This window comes from Macaca nemestrina, chromosome 4, assembly GCF_043159975.1.
Source record: "Macaca nemestrina isolate mMacNem1 chromosome 4, mMacNem.hap1, whole genome shotgun sequence".
In the NCBI taxonomy this organism is placed as follows: domain Eukaryota; kingdom Metazoa; phylum Chordata; class Mammalia; order Primates; family Cercopithecidae; genus Macaca; species Macaca nemestrina.
The window spans coordinates 163,118,611-163,124,439 of record NC_092128.1 but is presented as its reverse complement, the minus strand read 5'-3'; the positions used below and the strand labels follow the sequence as shown (position 1 = coordinate 163,124,439).

The 5,829-nt window shown below is 39.6% G+C and overlaps 1 pseudogene; it reads left to right on the top strand.

Annotated features, from left to right (window-relative positions):
- Positions 1 to 886: 886 nt before the first annotated feature.
- On the top strand, positions 887 to 4,662 carry LOC105498542 (keratin, type I cytoskeletal 18 pseudogene; annotated as a pseudogene).
- Positions 4,663 to 5,829: the final 1,167 nt, after the last annotated feature.

Sequence of the window (5,829 nt, the reverse complement as noted above, 5' to 3'; positions counted from 1 at the left end):
CACCCGGAAAAGCTGCAGAATCTATGCCAGCAGGGAGGGAGGTTGTACCCTGCACAGCCACAGGGGTGGAGCTGCCCAAGACCATGAGAACCAACCTCTTGAATCAGTGTGATGTAGCTGTGAGATATGGAGTCAAAGAAGGTCATTCTGGAGTTTTAAATTTTGACTGCCCTGCTGGATTTTGGATTTTCATGGGCCCTGTAGCCTCTATGTTGTGACCAATTTCTCCCATTTGGAATAGTTGTATTTACCCAATGTCTGTACCCTCATTGTATCTAGGAAATAACTAGCTTGCTTTTGATTTTAAAGGCTCATAGGTGGGAGGGACTTGTCTTGTCTCATATGAGACTTTGGATTGTGGGCTTTTGAGTTAATGCTGAAATGAGTTAAGACTTTGAGGGACTGTTTGAATAGCATGATTGGTTTAAAATGTGAGGACATGAGATTTGGCATGGGCCAGGGATGTAATGATATGGTTTGTCTATGTCCCCACCCAAATCTCACCTTGAATTGTACTCCCATAATTCCCACATGTTGTGGGAGGGACCCAGTGGGAGATAATTGAATCATGGCATGGGGGGGAGTGGTGGTCCCCATACTGTTCTCATGGTCATGAATAAGTCTCATGAGATCTGATGGTTTTATCAGGGGTTTCCACTTTTGCATCTTCCTCATTCTCTCTTTGCCTGCTGTCATCCATGTAAGATGGGACTTGTTCTTCCTTGCCTTCCGCCATGATTGTGAAGCTTCCCCAGCCACGTGGAACTATAAATCCAATTAAATTTTCTTTTGTAAATTGCCCAGTCTCAGGTATGTCTTTTCAGCCATGAAAATGGACTAATACAAGGGTAAACAACCAATACTTAAAATAATTTTGAAGAACACTATGCCTCGTAAACCATCCACAAGTGTGGATGTTCCAGTGCCTCTGAAAGCTCTTCTTGACCCTCATCAGAAGAGACAGAACTTGATGATCCTGTCACTGTAGCATCCTCTGCACCCTGCAATTAATTTTAATTCAATACCTCAGATGTTCTCCAGGCCCAACATGCTTTAAACTCTGTACATTAATGGTGAGTACTTATGCAACGATTCTGTTTTTCAGTGTCAGTTCAGTGTTCAATAAATTACATGAGATGGTCAACACTTTATTATAAAATAGACTTTGTGTTAGATGATTTTGCCCAACTGTAGGGTAATGTAAGCATTTTGAGCATATTTAAGGTAGACTGGGCTAAGCTATGATGTTAAGTGTGTTAAATGTGTTAAACGTGTTTTATTATTATTATTATTTATGAGATTTTCATCTTACAATGTGTATATTGGGACACAACCCCATTGTAAGTTGAGGAGCATCTATAGCCTAGGTGGAGGAGGAACAAATGTAGAAGCAGAATACTAAATTAATAAGATAATTTACTGCAATAATTCAGGTGAGAGATGATGTGGCTTTGACTAGGGTGTGAGGAGTGGAAGTAACAAGGTTTACCAGTACTTTAAAGTATTTTTATGTATTCTCTTACAGAAATTTAGTGATATTGTAACTCATGCATTTACATAAGAAAATTACCTCTTGTCAAATTCAGCAATGACTTGTACGTTACTAGAGCCAATGGTCAAATTTCACCCCTCATCTCATAGGATCTGCTGCCTGATTAAAAGGTAGATTATCCATCTATAGTGAAGACAAAGCAAATAGGTACAAAAGGTCTTAGGGAGGCAATCAGGAATTCAGCTCCGGGCATGTGTAACCTGAGATGTGTATAGGCTACCCAGATGGATATATAGTACAGGTAGTCAAATATATAAATCCAGAGTATAAGAGGAAAATTCCAGTTAGAGAGATACATTTTAGAGAGGTGTGGTTGGTACTTTCAGTGAGGAGGCAGAATGAAATCAATAAGGGAGTGAATATCTCAGAGAAAGCAAAGGGGGCTGCTATAGTTTAGATGTTTGTTCCTTACAAACTTCATGTTGAAATGTAAGCCCAATGTGTTGGTGTTGGTAAGTGGGTCTTAGTGGGAGATATTTGGGTCATGAGGGCAGATCCCTCAAGAATAGATTAATGCCCTTCCTTAAGGGTAAGTGAGTTCTCACTCTATTAGTTCCCAGGAAAAGAGATTGTTAAAAAGTTCTGGCAGCACTTGCGTCTCTCTCTTGCTTCCTCTCTCCACATGTGATCTCTGCACATGCTGGCTCCCCTTCGCCTTCTGCTATAAGTGGAAGCAGCCTGATGCCCTTACCAGTTGCCCAATCTTTAACTTTTTCAGACATCACAATTGCAAGCCAAATAAACAACATTTTTTTTCTTAATATATTACCCAGCCCCTATATCCCTTTTAGCAACACAAAGCAGACTAAGGTGGGGACATTTGATATTAAGAAGTCAGAAAGAGAAGAAAAACCAACCAAAAGAATGAGAAAGGGTAGCAGCTAGTGGGGAAGGAATAAAATGAAAAGCAAGTGGTGTCTTGACTGATAAAAGTTGTGTGTCAAAGATATGGGAGTAATAATGAGTTGTGGTAAATACTTCTTCTAGGTCAAGTGAGACTAGGATGGAGAACTAACCAATGGTTTAGCAATGCAGAATTCATTGGTGATTTTGACCAGAGGCAGTTTATTTAGGTAAATTTGGACAAATCACAAAAGCTCTGAGCTTATGTCTACATGTGTAAAAATTGCTATATTAATTGGCCCATTTGCCTCGTTAGACTGTGGCTCAAATAGATCATTATGTCAGAAGTACCGTAAAATTGGTAAAGGATTAAAAACAGTGGAATATAATATGTCTTCTATTATTATTAATTGACATTCCATGCACCTTTTTGTCAGTAAACTCTATTAAACAACCATTTGGTATGCTTTTTTATCTTGTTTTTTTTTTGTTGTTTTTTTTGTTTGTTTGTTTGTTTTTTCACTTATGTTAATCTAGATGCTCATACTCAGTGGTTTAAAAATAAAGATAAAACTTCTGAGAGTTAATAGGAATTATTTTACTAACCTTTTCCCTTTAAACCATATCATTTATGTCTTTCCAATGGAGTATCTATTGCACTTTGTTTTAAATCTCATTTTTACAAGATTTTTACCTGTCAAGAAGTGTTCGATATGAGGCTTTGAACAAACTATTTTCTAAAAGGTGATATGGATTTGCATTGTCTCATAAATACATCTGTGAGTTCAAGTATTTAAAACAAGATTTATTTTGTTTGAGAATATAGGGTTATAGAAAACGTATGAGGATATGATTTGCTGCTGTTACGAAACCTGCGGCTCAAGGGAGAAAATATTTACATTTTTCTAATTCATATATTCATGTCTAAAATTAGCATATTAGTTTAGGTGTTTATTTAAATTATTCCTACCTTTTAATTTCTATGATTAATTTCTTAGAATGATGCTCAAAAAGCCTGAGTCCTGTCCTCTTGCTCTCCTCCCAGACAGCCTGAGCTTCACCACTTGCTCCACCTTCTCCACCATCTATGCAGGCACCGGGGCTCTGGTTCCCGGATATTCGTGTCCTGCTCCACTAGCTTCCGGGTCGGCTTGGGGTCCAGGGTCCTGACTGCAGGAATGGCTGGGGTTCTGGCAGGAATTGGAGGCACCCAGAATGCGGCGATGATGCAAAGCCTGAACAACTGGCTGGCCTCCTACCTGGACAGAGTGAGGAGCCTGGAGACTGAGAACTGGAAGCTGGAAAGCAAAATCCAGGAGCACCTGGAGAAGGGACCCCAGGTCAGAAACTGGGGCCATTACTTCAAGACCATCGAGGACCTGAGTGCTCATATCTTTGCAAATATTGTGGATAATTCCTGCATTGTTCTGCAGATCGACAATGCCCATATTGCTGCTGACGACTTTAGAGTCACCTATGAGACAGAGCTGGCCATGAGCCAGCCTGTAGAGAGCAATATCCATGGGTTCCACAAGGTCACCGATGACACCAATGTCACTCAGCTGCAGCTGGAGACAGAGATCGAGGCTCTCAAGAAGTAACTGCTCTTTATGAAGAAGAACCATGAAGAGGAAGTAAAAGGCTTACAAGCCCAGATTGCCAGCTCTGGGTTGACCGTGGAAATAGATGCACTCAAATTGCAGGACCTCACCAAGATCACGGCAGACATCGAAGCCCAATACGATGAGCTGGCTCGGAAAAACCGAGAGGAGCTGGACAAGTACTAGTCTCAGCAGATTGAGGAGAGCACCACAGTGGTCACCACACAGTCCGTCAAGGTTGGAGCTGCTGAGATGATACTCATGGAGCTGAGACACACAGTTCAGTCCTTGGAGATCAATCTGGACTTGATGAGAAATCTGAAGGCCAGACTGGAGAACAGTCTGAGGGAGGTGGAGGCCTGCTACGCCCTGCAGATGGAACAGCTCAACAGGACCCTGATGCACCTGGAGTCCGAGCTGGCACAGACCCGGACAGAGGGGTAGCACCAGGTCCAGGAGTAGGAGGCGCTGCTGAACATCAAAGTCAAGCTGGAGGCTGAGATTGCCACATACCACCTCCTGCTGGAAGATGGTGAGGACTTCAATCTTTTTAATGCCCTGGACAGCAGCAACTCTATGCAAACCATCCAAAAGACCGCCACCTGCCAGAGAGTGGATGGCAAAGTGGCGTCTCAGACCAATGACACCAAAGTTCTCAGATATTAAGCCAGCAGAAGCAAGGTGCCTTTGTGGGGCAGGAGGCCAATAAAAAGTTCAGAGGTTAAAAAATAAAAAAAGAATGAGCTCAAAGATATTTGTTCCCATATTTCCAGTTACTTCCTTCCTTCCAGCTTTCCTGAATATCTTATTTTATTGTATTATAAATAACTTTTTTAGGTGCACTATGTTACTCTTTCAAAAAAAACCCTTTAAAGTATTTTTTTAAGTTCAGTAAAATTTAATGAAAAAAACAGTCCATAATACAAATAGTTTATTAAGGTTCATTACACTAGTTTGAGGAAAATAATTAATATTAAAAGATAAATAATTAATATTAAAAGAAATGTTTTATGAAATTCAACTCTTTCACTCACCTAGCATTTAAGACCCATTTTTGAAAACAAAATTATTAAGTACAATCAGAACTTATAAAAAAGTACACAAGTAAAGTGAGTTAATGACTATATCCCTGAAGCAATCAAATTTCTGTAGATGTTTCAAAAATTGACAAAATATTTTAAGCAATCAGTTAAGTAAATTTGAATAAACAATTGTTATATACTTACCATTGGGTAAATAGGAATTTTTCTGAATGCTATGTGATATGGTTTGTTTGTACCCACAATCAAATCTCATTTTTAATTGCAGCTCCTATAATCCCCATGTATCATGGGAATTATCTGGTGGGAGATAATTGAATCATGGGAGGAGATTTTCCCATCCTGTTGTCATGATAGTGAATAAATCTCACGATATCTGATGGCTTTATAAAGGGCAGTTCCCCCTGCACACACTCTCTTGCCTGCCGCCATGCAAGATGTGCCTTTGCTCCTCCTTTGCTGTCTGCCATGATTGTGAGCCTCCCTAGTCACATGGAACTTTAAGTTCATTAAACCTCTTATTCTTATAAATTACTCAGTCTTGGGTATTTCTTCATAGCATTATGAAAATGGGCTAATACACTATTTGAGATTCAGTGTTGAATAATGCACACACTCTGCCTTCAAGTAATTAATAATGCAATAAAAAGATATGATCAAATTATTTATGGTGATGCTAGTAGATGTTAGGTACTGTGTTAGGTCCTGAGGGTTTGATAGTAAATAAGATAACGTTCTTTCCTTTTGGAATTTACAGTATAATGGGGAAGTAAATGAGTATGAAAATAATTAA